This window comes from Protopterus annectens, chromosome 8.part1 (genome assembly GCF_019279795.1).
Source record: "Protopterus annectens isolate FY-2018-M chromosome 8.part1, PAN1.0, whole genome shotgun sequence".
NCBI classification, from domain to species: Eukaryota; Metazoa; Chordata; order Ceratodontiformes; family Protopteridae; genus Protopterus; species Protopterus annectens.
In genome coordinates, this window is record NC_056742.1 from 504167581 (window position 1) to 504187181 (window position 19601).

Genomic DNA, 19601 nt, shown 5'->3' on the forward strand with positions numbered 1-19601 from the left:
TATCTATTGAGAAATCTAACTTGAATACCACCGCTCCAATTAATCTGACTTTCATAGACACAAACATATGCAATCAATACATATTTTAACTATGAAAGGTACATTCGCAGACTATGTGCAATGTATAATGGATACTAGCTGGTCTGAATTGTACATGGCCTACCGCTATATCTCGGTTATACACACAAGTGCTGTTTTCTGCTGCATGCACATTTTATTATTGACAAACAGAAAGAGACAGCAACATTGCTGAATATCTCAAGTCTATTTAACAAATGCAGTTAGTTTAGAATACACCCATTTCATCAACTTACTGATTTACACAGACTAAAGTATGAATTTGTTCTAGAAATAAATACATAAATATGAGTGACCGTTCTAGATGGAGCAAGGATGCACATATAATATCTTTGGATCATAGGTCAGTACTTGGCAATCAGTCTACAGGCCATTACAAACCAAGCCATATCACCATCCAGCCTCAAGGAAGGATAAATCGGGTGGACTAGTTGATAATTTCCACATTCTATTATCTAGGTTTATCTTGAAGGCAAATGTGCAACTCTGTTGGACATGTAGTGGAAGTTTGTTCTAGAAGTGTGGGATGCTTGGGATTTAAATCTGTCAAACCATCAATTGTTATTTATGTGTTTGTTTTTAAACAAGAGACATCTTTATTAAATTAACGCTTATGACATACACAATCATACATTTATATAAGTCAAAACAAACCATATTGACATATTTTTAGTTTCAGACATTATACATTACTTATAATCTATCCAGTCATTGTCGGTCAAATATTACATAGCTCATTCAATTCCTGCCTTCCCTTAAAACTCATTCCTCCTAGAAAATATTATTCTGCATGCATTGTTGCCATAATTCTATTTGTAATTTGTTCCTACCTTTTTCTAAAGACACAACCTCTAGTTATTTTATCTCTGTTATTACATTCACTGTCTCTGGTAATTCTGTTTGTAATTTGTTCTTACCCTTTAGCGTATTATCATGGAACTTATAAACAAAGACATTGGCAACCTTCAAACACTGGACCCCACCCAGTTTGGGTTTGTGAAGGGCCGATCTTGTCTCCTGAACCTGATTGACTTCTTTGAATCAGTCTCCAGAGCCATGGACAAGGGTAAGGTGGTCCACACAGCCTATCTAGACCTTGTCAAGGCCTTTGACACCATCCCCCACTCTGGAATCATAGATAAACTTACTAAGTTGGGCATTAATCCCTATGTCACCCAATGGGTTGCTAAATGGCTTACTGATAGAACCCACACTGTAAAAGTAGCCGACTCCAAATCCAGCTCCAGACAAGTGACAAGTGGAGTACCTCAGAGTTTAGTCCTGGGGCCGCTCTTGTTTGGCATCTACTTCTCTGGAGTACAGGTCAACACTAAGGGACTCTGGCTAACAAAGTTTGCAGATGACTGCAAACTGGGAGCCATTATTGAATCCCCAAATAATGTGGATACTCTACAAAAGGGCCTTATGGAAACAGATGCTTGGTGCCAGAGCCATGGGCTCAAGCTCAATGCCAAGAAATGTATTGTTATCCCCTTTGGGAAAAACATGTATCCATGAATTACCATATAGGTGGCAGTACACTAAACACAGAAAGTGTGATAAGAGACTTAGGGACACAGGTGGACAGTGGTCTCACCTTCGATAACCACATCACCACAACAGTCAGGAAATCCTTCTATGTGGCACACCTCATCACGAAGGGCTTTTCATCCAGAAAAAAGGAGGTCATTGTCCCACTGTACTCATCCCTCATTAGACCCATTATAGAATACAATGCCCCATTTGGTATGTACCTCTCAAGACACCTGCAACAACTGGAAAGGCCTCAGAAATACCTCACTAAAAGAATCACAGGCCTAAAGCAGATGCCCTACGCTGACCACCTTAAAAAACTCCAGCTATACTCTGTCACATATCGTCTACTCAGAGGTGATCTCTGCTTAACATACAAGGCCATGTCAAACCCAGAGCTGTTGGACATGCTACACTTAAAGAAATCCCAATCCCTCAGAGCTACACGCTCCAGGGATCTAAACCTTGTCATCACAATAAACAAAACATGCTGCAGGGATAGGTTCCTGACCCAGAGACTCCCCAGACTCTGGAATAGATTGCCTATACATGTCAAGCAGAGTGCCTCTTTGGACCTCTTCAAGAGGAACCTTGACGATTGGATGGGAGAAAGGAAATTCACCCCAGGGATCACGTCAGTCGCCCTGCTAGATAGGGGTCCAGGAAAGTAAATAATGTGGGAAGAAATAACCAGGGAATTGTTATGGCTAGGCTTGTATAGGCCCGAGAGCTGATAGCCTAGTACCAACCTATGAACCAATAAGACACAACTTCCAGTTATTTTATCTCTGTTATTACATTCTCTGTCTCTGGTAATTCTGTTTCTAATTTGTTCCTACCCTTTTGTAAAGACACAACTTCCAGTTATTTTATCTCTGTTATTACATTCACTGTTTCTGGTAATTCTGTTTGTAATTTGTTCCTTCCCTTTTGTAAAGACACAACTTCCAGTTATTTTATCTCTGTTATTACATTCACTGTTTGTGGTAATTCTGTTTGTAATTTGTTCCTACCCTTTTGTAAAGACACAACTTCCAGTTATTTTATCTCTGTTATTACATTCACTGTCTCTGGTAATTCTGTTTGTAATTTGTTCCTACCCGTTTGTAAAGACACAACTTCCAGTTATTTTATCTCTGTTATTATTACATTCACTTTTTCTGGTAATTCTGTTTGTAATTTGTTCCTACCCTTTTGTAAAGAGACAACTTCCAGTTATTTTATCTCTGTTATTATTACATTCACTGTTTCTGGTAATTCTGTTTGTAATTTGTTCCTACCCTTTTGTAAAGACACAACTTCCAGTTATTTTATCTCTGTTATTACATTCACTGTCTCTGGTAATTCTGTTTGTAATTTGTTCCTACCCTTTTGTAAAGACACAACTTCCAGTTATTTTATCTCTGTTATTACATTCACTGTTTCTGGTAATTCTGTTTGTAATTTGTTCCTAACCTTTTGTAAAGACACAACGTCCAGTTATTTTATCTTTGTTATTACATTCACTGTTTCTGGTAATTCTGTTTGTAATTTGTTCCTACCCTTTTGTAAAGACACAACTTCCAGTTATTTTATCTCTGTTATTACATTCACTGTCTCTGGTAATTCTGTTTGTAATTTGTTCCTTCCCTTTTGTAAAGACACAACTTCCAGTTATTTTATCTCTGTTATTACATTCACTGTTTCTGGTAATTCTGTTTGTAATTTGTTCCTTCCCTTTTGTAAAGACACAACTTCCAGTTATTTTATCTCTGTTATTACATTCACTGTCTCTGGTAATTCTGTTTGTAGTTTGTTCCTACCCTTTTGTAAAGACACAACTTCCAGTTATTTTATCTCTGTTATTACATTCACTGTTTCTGGTAATTCTGTTTGTAATTTGTTCCTACCCTTTTCTAAAGACACAACTTCTAGTTATTTTATCTCTGTTATTACATTCACTGTTTCTGGTAATTCTGTTTGTAATTTATTCCTACCCTTTTGTAAAGACACAACTTCCAGTTATTTTATCTGTGTTATTACATTCACTGTTTCTGGTAATTCTGTTTGTAATTTGTTCCTACCCTTTTGTAAAGACACAACTTCCAGTTATTTTATCTCTGTTATTATTACATTCACTGTTTCTGGTAATTCTGTTTGTAATTTGTTCCTACCCTTTTGTAAAGAGACAACTTCCAGTTATTTTATCTCTGTTATTATTACATTCACTGTTTCTGGTAATTCTGTTTGTAATTTGTTCCTTCCCTTTTGTAAAGACACAACTTCCAGTTATTTTATCTCTGTTTTTACATTCACTGTCTCTGGTAATTCTGTTTGTAATTTGTTCCTACCCTTTTGTAAAGACACAATGTCCAGTTATTTTATCTCTGTTATTATATTCACTGTTTCTGGTACAGTTGATTTAGACTTTGATGTGCATTCTCTAGTACTTACTTATTTTTGGCAGCCATCAAAAATAATCTCAGCAATGCCATAATATGTCTAGGCAATTCTGATTCTGTATCATAGCTCAAAGATCACTTCCTTAGTTACACCAATTTGCTCACCTTGTATTTCTCATAGAGTAGTCTGCACAGAACTTTTAAATTCTGCCATTTCATTACACATCAAAAATGTTTCTAATTGCCTCTTTGTTCCCCCTCAAACCTCCAACATTTGTAATCTACTGAAGGAAAAACTGTTAGAAGTCTGCTTGGGGTGTAAAAATACCAATGCAAACACTCGCAAGCAAAGATCCTAACTCTTCTAGACTTTGCTGCGTATTTGGGAGCCATATGCAGGTAACAGGAAAAGAGGAAGGCTTAAGATAAGTTTTATGGATGTGGTGAAAGAGGACATGCAGGAGGTTGGTGTGACAGAGCAAGATGCAGAGGACAGGAAGAAATGGAAACAGTTGATCTGCTGTGTCGACCCCTAACGGGAGCAGCCGAAAGAAGAAGAAGATGTATATCCCACAATTATTTCTTTGTGAATTGCTTATCCAGTCTCTCTTCTCAATCCTCTCTAACTTCTTCTGACTGATTCTTATAGTTATCATGCAATATTTTATATGCCTTTTAAACTAGTAACCAACATAAAATAAAAACAATGAAGTAATAATATACAGAAGCCATCACCAAAACACGAAGTGGCACAAACAAGTAGTAAAAAAAACTTTTTAATATCCAGTCTTAAACTCCTTCTCCCATGTAATCACAGGACTTTATTAGAACAAGTACAGCACACTGAAACAAGCTTTGAAAAAGTAAAATTTCATCACATGCATTTGATTCATCCAGTCATAATTGTAATATTGTTAAAATGTTAAACAGGCTATTCTGTTTTAAAGAAACATTGCCATTAGTAAATGGTACTGCCAAAAAGTAAATCATATCAGAATGAAACAAAATAAATTCTTCTTAGCATCCACTCATCATGCTAATACATTATACAAAAAGAACATCATACCCATCAAATGACATAGGATACTTGCTATAAATGTGGATTCATTAAGACTTGGCTGGTTATAGGCATTTAGTTTAATTTGCCAGATCATCTCCCTATACTCAGGTAAATCTCTCCAGGTACTTCCCTTTGGATTTCTTTAATTTTATCTAATACCATAAAAAAATATACAGGATAATTCCAAATTGGTTTGTATAAATCATTTTATAGTTTTTATGTTTAATATTGGACATATGCTCATTGTTCTCTATATAAAAACGAGAACATACTAGCCTTATGACTATGTACACTAACCCTATTCAGTTGCAGTTGTAGTGAGTGGAGGGGTTTATCAAAATTTTATAGACCACCACAGATTCCTCTAAAAAATCTGTCTGCAGTTTACCTGCGGAAAAATTCTTTGGAGTCTGCTTGGGGTATAAAAGTACCCATGAAAGACTTCCAAGCAAACATCCTAAATCATCTAGATTTTGTTGCATATTTGGCAGACATACCTATATCCCCCATTGTTTCTTTGTGAATTACTTAAACAATATTTTTCCCCATCCTTTCTAACTTCTTCTGATGGATTCTTATAGTTATTATGCAATATTTTATATGCCCGACTTATTGTCACTTTTTAACAGCAGCTTCTGTTCTAGATTCTACTGAAAACTCTAGCAGTGTTGTATTATCATACAGGCCTCTGTTTCTTTCTCTTTGTCTATACTTTGATGTCAATCTTTCTTAGGGAAGACAAGCTCTAAGCTGCAGTCCAAATAAACTCCTGGCCTCTTTCCATTCTATTATCTTTCACTCTATAGTTATTTGCTCCCAATATCTTGGCATCCTTTGGCCAGTTTTCTCCAGTAAACTCCAACCCCTTCATTTCTATTTCCTGTATCTCTAATTGCAATCATCCCTATCAGCATAATCTCCTTTCTCCATTCCCATGTTGGCTTAAGTTTTTAGAATACTTTCTGTGACTTTAGGAATATAATATTCTGTGTCGTTATTGCTACTATTCTCCTTATGGATCTGCATCCAGAATTCCAGTCACTCCTTGTTTCTTGTGCCCCCCCCCCCCATTTCATCATCACTTTCCACTTTGAATTATAGCTGTCTGCTTGGGTAATGTATAGGAGCCTGAACTGTGTAATTCTGAAATATCCCATCAAATCAGGTAATCCCAAACCACCTTGTTCTGTTGGAAGGATCAACATATCCCACTTGGGTCTTAACCTTTACCTCTTCCCGATAACATTCTTCAATTCTTTATTAAATGCTGCTCACAACTTCCTGACCTGTGTATTAAACAAAAGGGACTAAAAACATTTTCACTTGCATCTTGCTAGCCTTATCCATAAACAGCTTCCAGTTTCTCAGTTTTTCAATTCTCTTCTTGTTTAGTCTCTTCGCACATGTCCTTAGTTGTCATAACAGAATGTTTTTAGTCCATACTCCTGTTAAATAAAATAAATAAAGTACTTCATTTTATTGTGTCTCTATAAATATGGGTATTGGCTGAACTAATTTGTGTGTGTATTGCCTTTGTTATATCTTAATTAATTTTGTATCCTAAAACGACTCAAAACTGTCTCATCTTCAAACTTTATCTGATCTCCTCCTATCTTAACTGTTGGTAATTGAGCCTCATCTACCTCTAATGTTGGCATATTTAATCCTTCCATAAACAATTTTATCAGTACTTTTTCTTGATTTCTGCCTCTCTCTCTGCTTTATACAGATTTTCATAACCTTTCCAAAATATTACCAATACCTCTACTGGATCTGTGGTTATTTCCTTGTTACACACTCCCTAAGCTTGGTAGCAGCCCTTTCTACTTTCTGTTGCCTGAGCCATTATGCTGAAAGATTTTGTGCTCTGGAGTTATCATAAAAAACAGTTGCTTAGCAGCAATGTTTGTAAATGGATGTTTGTTTTTGAGCTAGTCCGTTATTTTCTCTCTTAGCATTCTGCAACTGCTTCTCTTCTTGGTCAGTGAGATCCCCCCTATTCTGCAATACTTGAACCGTTGTTGATTCCTCTTAATAATTATTGTTACTTCTTAAACATCTCTCTTTTTCTTTTATTTCTACCCTAGTTTAATCTCCACTCTAATCTTATCCTGTTACCTAGCTATATTTTCAGAAGAAAGTTATATCTTCTCTAATAACTCGGGGATACTATTCACTACCCATTCCTTAAATTTCTAACAGACGGGCAGGGAAGCATTGATGTCTCATTTTTATTTTCTTATCCTGCTTTTTTATTTTAGTTATCATTGGCTCATGATCTGAAATAGTTACTGGATAAATGTCAAAACTTTTAATTAAATGCACATGTTCCTGCGAAATAGGTTCATAGGTTGGTACTACGCTATCGGCCCTAGGGCCTATACAAGCCTAGCCATAAAAAAATTCCCTGGCTATTTCTTCCCACAGTATGTACTTCCCTGGACCCCTGTCTAGCAGGGCGACTGATGTGATTTCCGGGGTGAATTTCCTGTCTCCCATCCAATCGTCAAGGTTCCTTTTGAAGAGGACCAAAGAGGCACTCTGCTTGACAGGTATGGGCAGTCTATTCCAGAGTCTGGGGAGTCTTTGGGTCAGGAACCTATCCCTCCAACATGTTTTGTTCATTGTGATGACAAGGTTTAGATCCCTGGAGCATGCCTCTCTGAGGGATTGGGATTTCTTTGCGTAGCATGTCCAACAGCTTTGAGTTTGACATGGCCTTGTATGTTAGGCAGAGATCGCCTCTGAGTAGACAATATTCAACAGAGTATAGGTGGAGTTTTTTTTAGACAGTCAGCATAAGGCATCTGTTTTAAGCCTGTGATTTTTTTAGTGAGGTATTTCTGCAGACTTTCTAGTTGTTGCAGGTGTCTTGCGAGGTACATACCAAACAGGGCATTGTATTCTATAATGGGTCTAATGAGTACAGTGAGACAATGACTGCCTTTTTCCTGGATGAAATGTTCTTAGTGATGAGGTGTGCCACATAGAAGGATTTCCTGATTGTTGTGGCGATGTGGTTACTGAAGGTGACACCACTGTCCGCCTGTGTCCATAAGACTCTTATCACACTTTCAGTGTTTAGTGAACTGCCACCTATGTGGAAATTCATGAGTACATGTTTTTTTCAAAAGGGGTTGCTGTCTATCCTAGTCCAGTTTTTATACCTTGGGGAAATAATATGTACAGTTTCATCAGACTCCTACTACTGAACTCGCATCTTCCAAACCAAATGTTTTCATAAATGTCTTCAAAAATCTACACTCTTTTGTTATATTTTCCCTTCTGGGCCCCCCACAGATACATTCACACTGCTGCAAATCAAATTCCAGTCCCCACCATTATAAGTAATACTCCCCACTGAAAGCTGATTGTTTCTCCTAGAATTTTCTACATTATAGCAATCTTAAGTGGAATATGAATACATGCCAGTGTAATACTCCTCCCTTGCCAGTAGCCTCTTAGTACTACAAATCTACCGTTATTCTTTTGTTTTTACCTTTTCTATCACTATTGGAGCTCCTCTTGTAATTAATATATGTGCTCCTCTTTTCCTTTGCCCTAGATATTGTGCTGAATAACCATCCTAAAATCCTTTCTTTATCAAATTCACATGCTCAGTTCTTTCCAAATGTGTCTCCTGTAGCATGGCTATTTGCACTATGCATTTTTAATACAGTTCACTACTTTTTCTTTTTTGTGTATATCTATGAGTCAGTTCACATTTATATATAATATTGAAAGTGATGTCATTATGATAAGAAATTATCATTCCCACCTGTTAAGTATAACAGCTTTAAAAAAAAGCATAGTTTCAGCTTTTGTGTTGCATGCATACACTAATGTTTGGCAGGATGATCTTTGATACATTTGTTTCTTATCATATCCATTTGAACCTATGTCACATCTTACAATACTTTTTTTAATGAAAATCCTTACACAGAAAAAAAAAACATCTCCAGCACCTATTAACTTAATACTAGCACACAAAATCATGTACATCTTCAAATAATGAAATAAAACCCTCCTAAGGAACAATTGTCCCAGACTGACAGCCACACTCACAGGCTTGAAGTAACCTATAATGAAGGTTATCCATGCTAAGATGCTTGGTACAACCTGTGCATCTACTTTCAACAAGTTCTGTCTGTTTTTGTCTTATTTTTATTCCTCTCCCAAATGTAGAGAACATTTTGAATGTTGTCAGAAAACAATATATTTCAGTCATTGAAAGAATTAAGTATTCTATTTTTATTGCCCTCTTATTAGATGGTTTCTCTAGCAATATGAGAACTAGATACACAGTTGCCTTCCACTGAACACTTATTTGCTAGAGAAAAATGTGTTATTATATTCAGTGTTATTGTATGTATTTACTTTTCATTAAAACTTATGAATAGATCAAGACAAGCACTTCAATCTAGATATTCCACTATGGAAAGGTAAGAAAAAGCATCTCAGTTTTCTTATAGCATGCTCTTTTGTCCAGCCTTTCTTTTCTTTTTACATTGCAGTGCCTACATTTCTTAAAACTGAAAAAGATAAAGAAAGGCAAAGGAAAACATAGGGTCTCCTTTTTACTCGAGTATCCCTTTTACGCACAAAAATAACTGAAAAAGCTTTACTTTATAGCATGCAATGTATGTCATGTAATATAAAAATACTGTTATGAACAAAATGTTGCTTTATTTATAGTTAATTCTTTTTCCTTCCTCTTCCCTCCTCCTAAATGTTCTTCCAAACATTAATGACATGCAGTAGGGCATATGCTTTGGCGTGCCCTACAAGTTTAACAAAGCCAAAAAAGTCCAATATTCCAGGTTTTCTGGTTCCATCATATTTCACAAGTGTAATTAATGCTTTGTAATCCCACATTTATTCACTAATTTTTGAGTTGCTGTTTTTCTTCTTCTTGATCTCCATGTCCCAAACCCAGTCTCTGCTTCATTTGCTGGTTCTTCTAATCAGCTCTTGTTTTTTTCTTCGGTCTCTCGTGCATTATCCTTTGGAACACTGCAGACAGTTTCACTGGCATAGTCTCTCCATGAGCGTTAGTATCAGAAGAATAAGAATCAGAATCCCCTTCTGCTTCACTGCTCACTTTTGTGTTGGATAAACTTTTCTATTTCATTCTTCTTGAAATTCCCTGATAGCTGGAATAAATATACCCCTCTTCTTACTAGTATACATGAGTGATCATTTTCCACAACATTGTACTGCCCCCCTACTTTTATCACTTTTCCTTCTGCCACAGTTTTGTCAAAATCAACTCTTTCTGCTGGAAGCACTGCATTTTTAATTTAAAGGTATTGGTTGTTTTCTCAAGGCCAGGTTTGGAACATACACAGAATGTTCCCTTTCAATTAACAAATCCTGCTGTGGAATACCAGGCCAGTTGCTTGTGTGTGCTTTCATAAAATTACTACAATGTGTTCCTTCCAGTTTCTGTGGTACAGGAAAAAACCTCAGGTTGGTCAAATGGGGCCCTAGGCAGGTTAATAGATCAGTACCACCCACTGTAGCCCATCTGCTAACACACCCTCCACAGCATCTCCCAGGCAGGACCCCCCACCTACCATTCCAGTGTCCCATTACTTGGCTATTTCTTTATAGTTACAATAAACACTGTCCATACCTGTCAGTATGCATACAATTTTCTTCTTTACTTCTACAATGATTAGAGATATTTAAAACATTTAGTCAGTATTTTATAGCACAAGCACTAACAGCAATTTGCTAAACAAAATGATAAAGTCTGGCAATAACAATAGATTTAGCATGACAGTAAGCTTATCTGTCCTTGAAACTCACATTCATTGAAACAACATTAAAACCCACATTCAAAAAAAATGCATCTGACCAGTGGTGGGTTAAGCTCAGCTTTGAGTTGTTTTCAATCCATAGACACCTTGCACACATTTTTAGAAACATGCATACATGCATGTGTTCTTTGAGTGCACCATCCTGATTGTATTAAATTATATTCCTTGTATAATACAGCACTACTTGCTAGAGCGTGTTTTAAATTTTCAGGTTTGAACATTTTTCCAGTAAGCAATGAAACAAAATGTATGAACTAGAAATTACAGAATTACCCAATTACAGAGAATTTCAACCACAAAAGGCCACTCAAACTTCTCTCATTACAATCCACCAATATCAGTCGATATAGACAATCTCTGCAGAAGTAAAATTCATCTGACTAACGTGACATTAAAGGGATTTGTAACTAATGAAGAGGCTGCTGCTGGCACACAACTTTACATTTCAGTGTTTTATGTACAGATTACGTGTCTGTTGCCCTTGAAGAATAAATTGTCTGTTACATTTAAACATGGAAATATTGGTAAGCTGGTAATATTACAATAGAGAATAGCTGTCAAACCAGCAACAGATTAATCATTACCAGGTATCTCATCCAAAGGAGGGCACACTCAGGATTGCAGCACCCCATCCCCCCAAAGGGCATTGCAGTATCAGCACTCCATGTACATGGTGTGGGTGTCGTACCAATAGCCTCCTGCATGAAAGGAAAGTGTTCTAGCTGCTATGCTACTAACACTGTTTTCAAATTTTATAGCACAAACACTGATTTGCTAAGTAAGACTGCTACACAATGAAAACAGACCGTATGAGCAACAGAAAACTTCTCTTCCCTTGAAACTCAATATTCCTTGAAAATGTAGAGAAAGTCGATATTTTTTGCAAATGCACATGAACTCAACATTCTTTTGAAAATTCAGAAACTTAATATTCTTTGAAAATGCAGAAACTCAATACTCTGAACAGGTCCTTGAAACTGCACTGGAAGTCAACATTCTTTGCAAATGTACATTATCTCAACAGTCTTTGAAAATGCAGAAACTCAATATTCTTTGAAAATGTATAGAAACTCAACAGTCCTTGAATATGCAATGGAACTCAGCATTCTTTACAAATGTACAGAAAGTCAACAGTCCATAAAAATGTATTAAAACTCCGCGCTCCTAGATGACAGTTTGGTAGTTGGTGTAGAGAATTCAGGGTCCAGTCTTCTATAATCAAGGTACAGAGTTTGACCGTGAATAAGTTAATTAACCTTCCATCTTTGACTGGTGCATTTTACACCCCCCCACCCCCCAAAACTGTCAGTACATTTGCTTCTCATTCCAGTCCTCAGGTTCTGCACACATTTGCTTGTTATTGTCCAGAACACTAGAGTGGACTTACTGTAAAACTCCCACACTCTGCTCCAACATGCTTTGCTTCAGATGCCATCAAGGACACACACAACATGTCCTTATAGAAGAAATGTATTACAAATGCAAACTGCTTTCTTAAAAAATGAAATGTAAATTTTGTCGCAGCCTCCTGACCAGTGGGGTCTCCAAAAGCCAGCAATGGGCCCCCCAAGCCAGTGGGCCCCAGGCAACTGACTATGTCACCTTGTGCTGGATTTGGATCTGGCTCTGGTTCTGCTCTTTAATTCTGCCATTTTTTAAACCTCTGTTCTTGAGAATTGTCATACTTAGCCAGCCTTTTCTTTATTTTAACCTCTGAATTTTGCAGTTTTATCATGAGTATCTGTTTAAAGCTTCTTCCACTTTTTTCCAGCCTTTTGTTATTAGAGTTGATATACCCCTTCAGTGTTTCATTTATTTTATTGTCTTATTTTTTCTTCTAGATTACTGGAAGTCATGTCTTCAACCAAAGCTGGAGCGTGAAGAACGGCTGCAGGATTCTTCCCAGCCAGTGTTTTCTCCTCACATTTTGTTATTGATTTTCTTTCAGGTTCTCTGAATTTCCTTTTTTGCTGGCAGTGCATTTACTTCTGAATTTCCTTTTTTGCTGGCAGTGCATTTACTAGCCTGTTACTGAAATTTACCTAAAAAGACTAATTCATCAGCTCTCTCTCTTCTCAGTTTCTATTTTCACACTGGGAGACATGAAATTAAGCTGTTACAAAGTGTGCAGCCATCTTGGAAATCCTATGTAATTTATCTTTTATGATTATTTATTTCCTTTAACTGTGTGTTTCAGGTGCTATTTGTTCTGCAAAGGAATATGGGGTCAAGGAGTTTTCAATCTTCTATGACTTGAAAGGCTAGGCATAAATTTCCATGGAGAAATCTGTAAGACATGGAGTACAAATAGAGGGCTGTCAAGTCTGTCCTGTTAACTAATTTTTTTTGAGACACTGATTTTTAGTTAAGAATCTCTGAGGTCTGACAGGCTGAATGCCAATAGGTGTATTATATAAAATAATGGGTCTGATGAGAAATGCTTAAAAAGGAAGGGCGACTTTTTTGGAATCTAGTGGAGATGCCTTTAGAAATTAGATGCGTCAGATAGAAGGCTTTCTGAACTACAACAGACATATGATGGTGAAATTATTATCAACAAGAGTGCCTAGATCCCTTATGACAGTGTCTGTTTGGAGGGATGCACCACCTCTATGGGTATGAAAATGTTTTACCAAAATTAACTATGCTACATTTATTCAGATTTGATTTGAGACCATTTTCCCTCCACCACTTGCTTTCTTTGTGCAAACTATACTGGAGCAATTACAAGTCAGAGGAATATTTAATAACATCTCCCAATTTGCAGGCATCTGCAAATTATCATCGTCATCATCCCTTTTCACATTTTGTGCATGGGGTCAGGGTGTCTTGTCAACTGTCATCATCTTTCTTTCTTCAGTGCCACTATCCTGCCTTTCTCACAGAATCGATCTACCTCTTTGCTGGATACCTTCATTTCCTTTTACTTCTTGGCCATTCCAAATCTTCTTCACCAGATTGTCTTCTTCTTATGATCCCAAACTGCCACAGTTTGTTCCCATTTATGTTTTCTGCAACTGGTGCCACTTTGGATTCTGCTGTTATACCCTCATTTCTTCATCTGTCCCACAGGGTGCATCCTACCACCTTGTCTCAGTCACTTTATCTCCATCACCTCAAGCTTCCTCAACTGCTCTGCCTTTACTGCCCAGGTTTCTGTAACATACAGTAGTAATGGCCACACTGCTGTTTTGTACACCTTTCTTTTGAGCTTTTTTAGCATTTTCTGTCTTGTACTACACCTGATACTCTGTGCCAGTTGGCTGCAGACCTTCTGATTCTAGCTTTGATCTCCTCATTCAGACTTATCTTGTCCTGAACCACCCCTCCCAGATACTTTAACTTGCTCCACTATTTTCCCTGCTATCTCAATTCACAGCTTCTTCTGAACCCCACTGTTTGCTGCTGTTACAACTGTCCTATCTGTACTTAGTTTCATCCTGTGTGCCTTCAGTTTTGCATTCCATCCCCCTATCCTTTCCTGAAGTTCTTGCTCAGAGTCCGCTTGTAATGCCACAGTGCATGCATGCAGTAGCTTTGTTGATCTGTCCCCTATGACCTGTTTGCTAATGTAATCCATCACCAGTATGAACAGCAGTGGGCTTGGAGCTGAACTTCAGTGCACACCCACTCCCACTGAAAACACCTCTGTGAGACCAAACAATGTTCCTATAATCTACACTAGTTCTACCAATGTTTCTGGGACTTTGAACCACTGCAGTACTGCCCAAATCAGCTTTCTTGGGAACTTGTCGTATGCTTTCTTCAAGTCTAGGAATGCCCAGTTAGACTCTTTCTTCATTGGGTCAGTTGTGCTGGATCCTGATGTGAATCCAAACTGCCCATTTCCCATCTTACTTTCTACTACTCTGTGTATTCATTTGTCACCTACCCTCTATAGAACTTTCAGGCAGTATGATAGGAGTTTGATACCTCCATCCCACAGTTGTGAATGTTCCCTTTGTTCTTAAACATTGGAGCTAGTATGCTTGTTCTTCCATCAGTCTGGATATGCATCTCTCTCCATATTGATATGAGTTCCCTCAGGAGCCATTTCTCCCCTACCTCACCTAGAACCTTTACCATGTCTGCTGTGACCTCATCTGAGCGTGTTGCTTTCTATGACTTCATTTTCTCAAGCACTGTTCTTAATCCTTCTATGGCGGGTTCCACTTCTTCTCTCATCATAGGCTGTGTCTGGGGCAGCTGAAAGTACTCCCTCCAGCTGCCTTTTGTGTCCTGTAGATTGCTGAGCAGGTTTTGCAAATGTAGATAATAATAGGGCAAGCGTGCTGGCCAGGAGGTCTGAGAATAAACGATGCCCTAACACTGAGTCCTAAGAGTCGCCACTGTTACCTTTTCTTGTTTTCAGAAGTGGCACCAGCAGTTCTAACCGCATGGGCCCACATGGGCTCTCTAAGACAACCAGTTAGATATCCCCTTAACAACATAAGGATTTACATTCAGATTTACAAAGACCACAAGACCCTGGTCAGGTCAAGATATGATGTATTACACACTGGATATCCACTAGGTCAGCCACCATTTCAAAGAAATTTATGAGGTTAAAAGAGGCAGGACAATACTTTTTCATAGCTAAAATGATGAGGGTTCAGGGTTAAGAGATTTTCAATGTTTGGTTATTGATGTCAGAGATGATGCACTTCATAGCTTTACATATGAGGCTAGTGAGGCTAAAAGGCCTATAGTTACCAGGGTTTGTGGTTGGGCAACCTTGCAATGGATTGTAACGGCTGTTTTCCAGGCTCCAGAAATGTAGCTAGAGGACGTTCAAAACATCAAAAGCCCACAATATTGAAGACCAAACGTCGAGATGAAAGCATCCAAACCTCAGTTCAGAACGACTGGATTGTCGCATCCATTCTCAGGGTACGTAACCACTCGTACCACAATTAATGAAAATGAAATCGTACCTTCCCCAGCCCACCCTAACTAAATCTACCAACTCCAAGATTGCACTACATTTGGGAAAAGGGCAAAGTCCACCTTGTTGACCAACAGGTTACTTACCATAGGAATGGATTTGCCAATCCGGTTGTTTGCTGAAGTGACGTTTCAATGCTTTCATCTCAGTGACTTGGTCTTCGGTACTGTGGGTTTTCAATGTTTTCAGGTAGACCCCCAGAGGAGATGCTTAGATTAAAGATGTAAAGCAAGATTTCAAGATAATTCATGTTTGACACTGATAATCCGACAACCTGGTATATTATCAGAGCCCATGCGTGAGGTGTTAGTTTTTGAGAGGGTGGAAAGAACTATTTCCATGCTAATTAAAGGGGGTGGTTAGGATTGTGGAATCTATGTAATAGCTATAACTGGGCGGTATAAACTTTTCACTAAATTTGGCAATACATTAATTCTTTCCTTTGGGTCAGAGTGGTTATTATACTCAACTAACAAAGAAAATTAAAATAATCCCAAAAAAGGTGAGGAATCCAAGGTATAAACAGCCAACTCAAACAGCAACAGAAATAAATCCAAATAGGTGCTGTAAAATCCAAGCTTCTTTAATGACAAGAAAATGTGAGCGCTTTGGCAGTGAAGCACTGCTTCTTCATACAACATACGCCAAGTCACACTGAATACAGAAGAATTGTTAACTATTTGTTAAAGCAAGTACGCATTTATAATGTCAAGGGCCTATTTGGCATGTTGACTATCATCAGTATAGGTCAGCCAGTTTACTGATAGAGTTGAAGTCCTCCAGAAGAAAGGTTTTGTGTTTAATAGGTATTTCAGCTCATGTGTTAAGATAGCTACAGTGTTCAGAATGGGACATAAAGTGTGCTCTATAAACTACCTGTGAAGTGGTAATTAGTCTTGTATTGATTATACTCACACTCACACTCACTCTCACACTCCAGGAGACCATCAAGTTTGTTCATATTTTCTTTAAAATCCTGGCATTGAGTAGAACCACATGTGCTCCAAATTAGAATTTACTTGTTTGCACTCAGGGGGCAGCAAAGACTTTAGCCATAATGGGAAAGCCATTTCTGGCAAAGCAGCAAGGCTTATCAACCATCTCATCCCAATCTGATCTGTACTGGATCCTCCTACAATGACACCAGCTACACAACCAATTACTAAAGCCACTTGCCTTGTCTTTGAACCTTGGCATCATTTTGGGTGATGGAAAATAAAGTCAAGACCAGTGTATTTCCTGCCTCAGAGACATGCATAGAATTCTTCTGCATATCCCTCTGGGTACAGTGCCTAAGGTCTTTCATCCACATATGAATCATTATGCAGTCATAATCATACTTGTGAGGATGAAGGGACCGAAGGACCCTTATTACATCCCAGATCCTGGGTCCGGAAAGACAGCTAACATTCTTAGCCAGCCCAGTGATGGAAGTGTCTGTATGCCTGACAATGGAGTCACCTATTACTAAAACATTACCATGGTTAGATGCAGTCTCCATGAGCCATAGAGGCTTGGAGTTCACACCCTTGTGACTCTTAGAGAGATGTGTACTGGCTGTGGGCATGAAGAGTGAAGGTGGGTGTGTCGCTGTGTTAACTAATTTCTGAGGTTTTCTAGCTTCCTGAATTTTGAGCTGAAATGTTTTTTCTTTTACTCTTGTATAATTATTATTAGCAATCTTTTGTATGTACCTAATCTGTCTGTTTTGGAGCTTTTCTCCCCAGGACTCCATTGAAAATGGGTTCTTTTTGGCCCAATGGACTATCCTGGTAAACCAACTGCAAATAAATAAATACATAAATAAATAAATTCTAGCCTTTAGCTTGGGATGAGTAGGCAGTCTACACTTACACTAAAACATCTTATGTTGAGGTTGGTAAGTGCTCAGGGCTATGTGTGTATATATCTGTTGTGTTTAGTGAATGTGCTCTGAGGTGAGGAAGTAGCCTCCAACTTAAGTAAATGCTTATACCTCTCACATATTGAATCATTGTGAAGCAGAAATAAAGATGTTTTAATAAGTATCAAATAGTTACTATACTAACATAAAATACTTAGTGCTATCAAACTGGGTACAGAAGGGGGAGTAGCTGATTGACATTCTATACTGTCAAGTGGAAAATTGTATAGGTTAATAAATTCCTCTTGGTATAAGACAAAAAGGAATACTCGACCTGGGTAGAAAAAAGGTGATAATATGGGATATGACTAAAGTATACTAGAGCTTGAGCTCTCACTTCTGTACTATTCACAACTGCAAAAAACGAAATGCAAAAGTTACAAAGATATCTAGGATTAATAGGGTAATTATAAACAGAAGGTAAATTTAAATAAACAGAGGATGCATTTAAATCAAGTAACTTTATCCAATAGACTAATGTGGTCTCTGCCATGGTCCTTGAACCTAAACGAGCCCTCAAATTAGCATTGTTAATGCGATAAGTGACCACACTACTTTTCTGTTTTCATTGCTTGCATTTCTTTTTGTCTTACAGATTCTGACCCTTATTTGAGTTTGCTAGTCCTCACACACCACCAGTGGACATTTGACTTTGAGATCCCTGTTCTAACTCAATGGATATAGTAAGTGTAATTGTTACACATAATCTAAATGAGTAGTTTCACGTTAATTAACTGTAAATCATATAGTTTTGGTGCAATATCAGTATATCAGTCAGCCAGTTAAAAAAAATGTTATCACATAGATAACCCTGCACTCTCTAGTGCTGTACTCCAGAGCATTCGTTTTAAATGCTGTGACATTACAGGAATCAATAACAAGCAGAAATGCAGCAACACCGATGATCAAAAAGTGCAGTCAGCAACTGAGTAAGTTAATTTGTTTTATTGTGTACCTAGTATCAGTAATAGACAACAATGCAGGGCTATTTTTGATAGTACTAACAGTACCAAAGCAGTAATGCCAAAAGTGAAATGTTATTAAAACTTATTTCCAACATCAGCAAAGCGAAAGTGAAAAACAGTACAAAACCAGTGTGGTGCAATATTGTTTAAATTCAGTAGCACATTCTTTACTGAGTCAGGCCTTTGCATACAATAAGGTGTTACAGTCCAGAAGCTCTCACTTACTGAAGGATTCCAGCTGTGTTCAGTGAACCTCCATGAGTAAGTCCTTTAATGGCTCAGGCATCCTCTAATTAATATTGCTTTAGCATTGCTGGATTTGCATAGCTGTCTTTTAAGTCCAGGTCTGTATTTGGAGCTCCTAAGCAATGATGTGTCAGACATCAGTCATCGTGAATGTCCTTTAGCAGGCTTTTGCATCCTTCCTTTATGTGCAACGTACACATGAAGATGAATTGTTTCCTGGTCTATTCAATTCAGTGTTCGGATATGCCACAGTCATCATTCGGATGCCATAGTGGAATTATTGTTCAGTGATACAATGCTATCACTTCACAGGTAGAGATGGAATGACCTGGAACAGACTATGTTACTTTTTAAATGTAGTGGACTGTAGGTGAAGGGACAGATTGTATCTGCACATATCAGAGATGTACTTCTGAAGCTTAGTTACACTGGCTGATGTGTTTTGCATGATCTTTAGTCATGCCATATACTGACGCCTGCAACTTTACAGCATTGCACACCAATGGAATTCAGAAATATTATATAATAATGAAACTTAGGAATTATATTGGCAACAAAATGTATTTAATGAGAATGTTAAGGCTACTGGCTTCTCTGCACTTTTTGTAGCATCATAGGCTGTGAACATTTCTACAGCTTTGTGAATTGACTTTTCCTTTGTTTTTTTC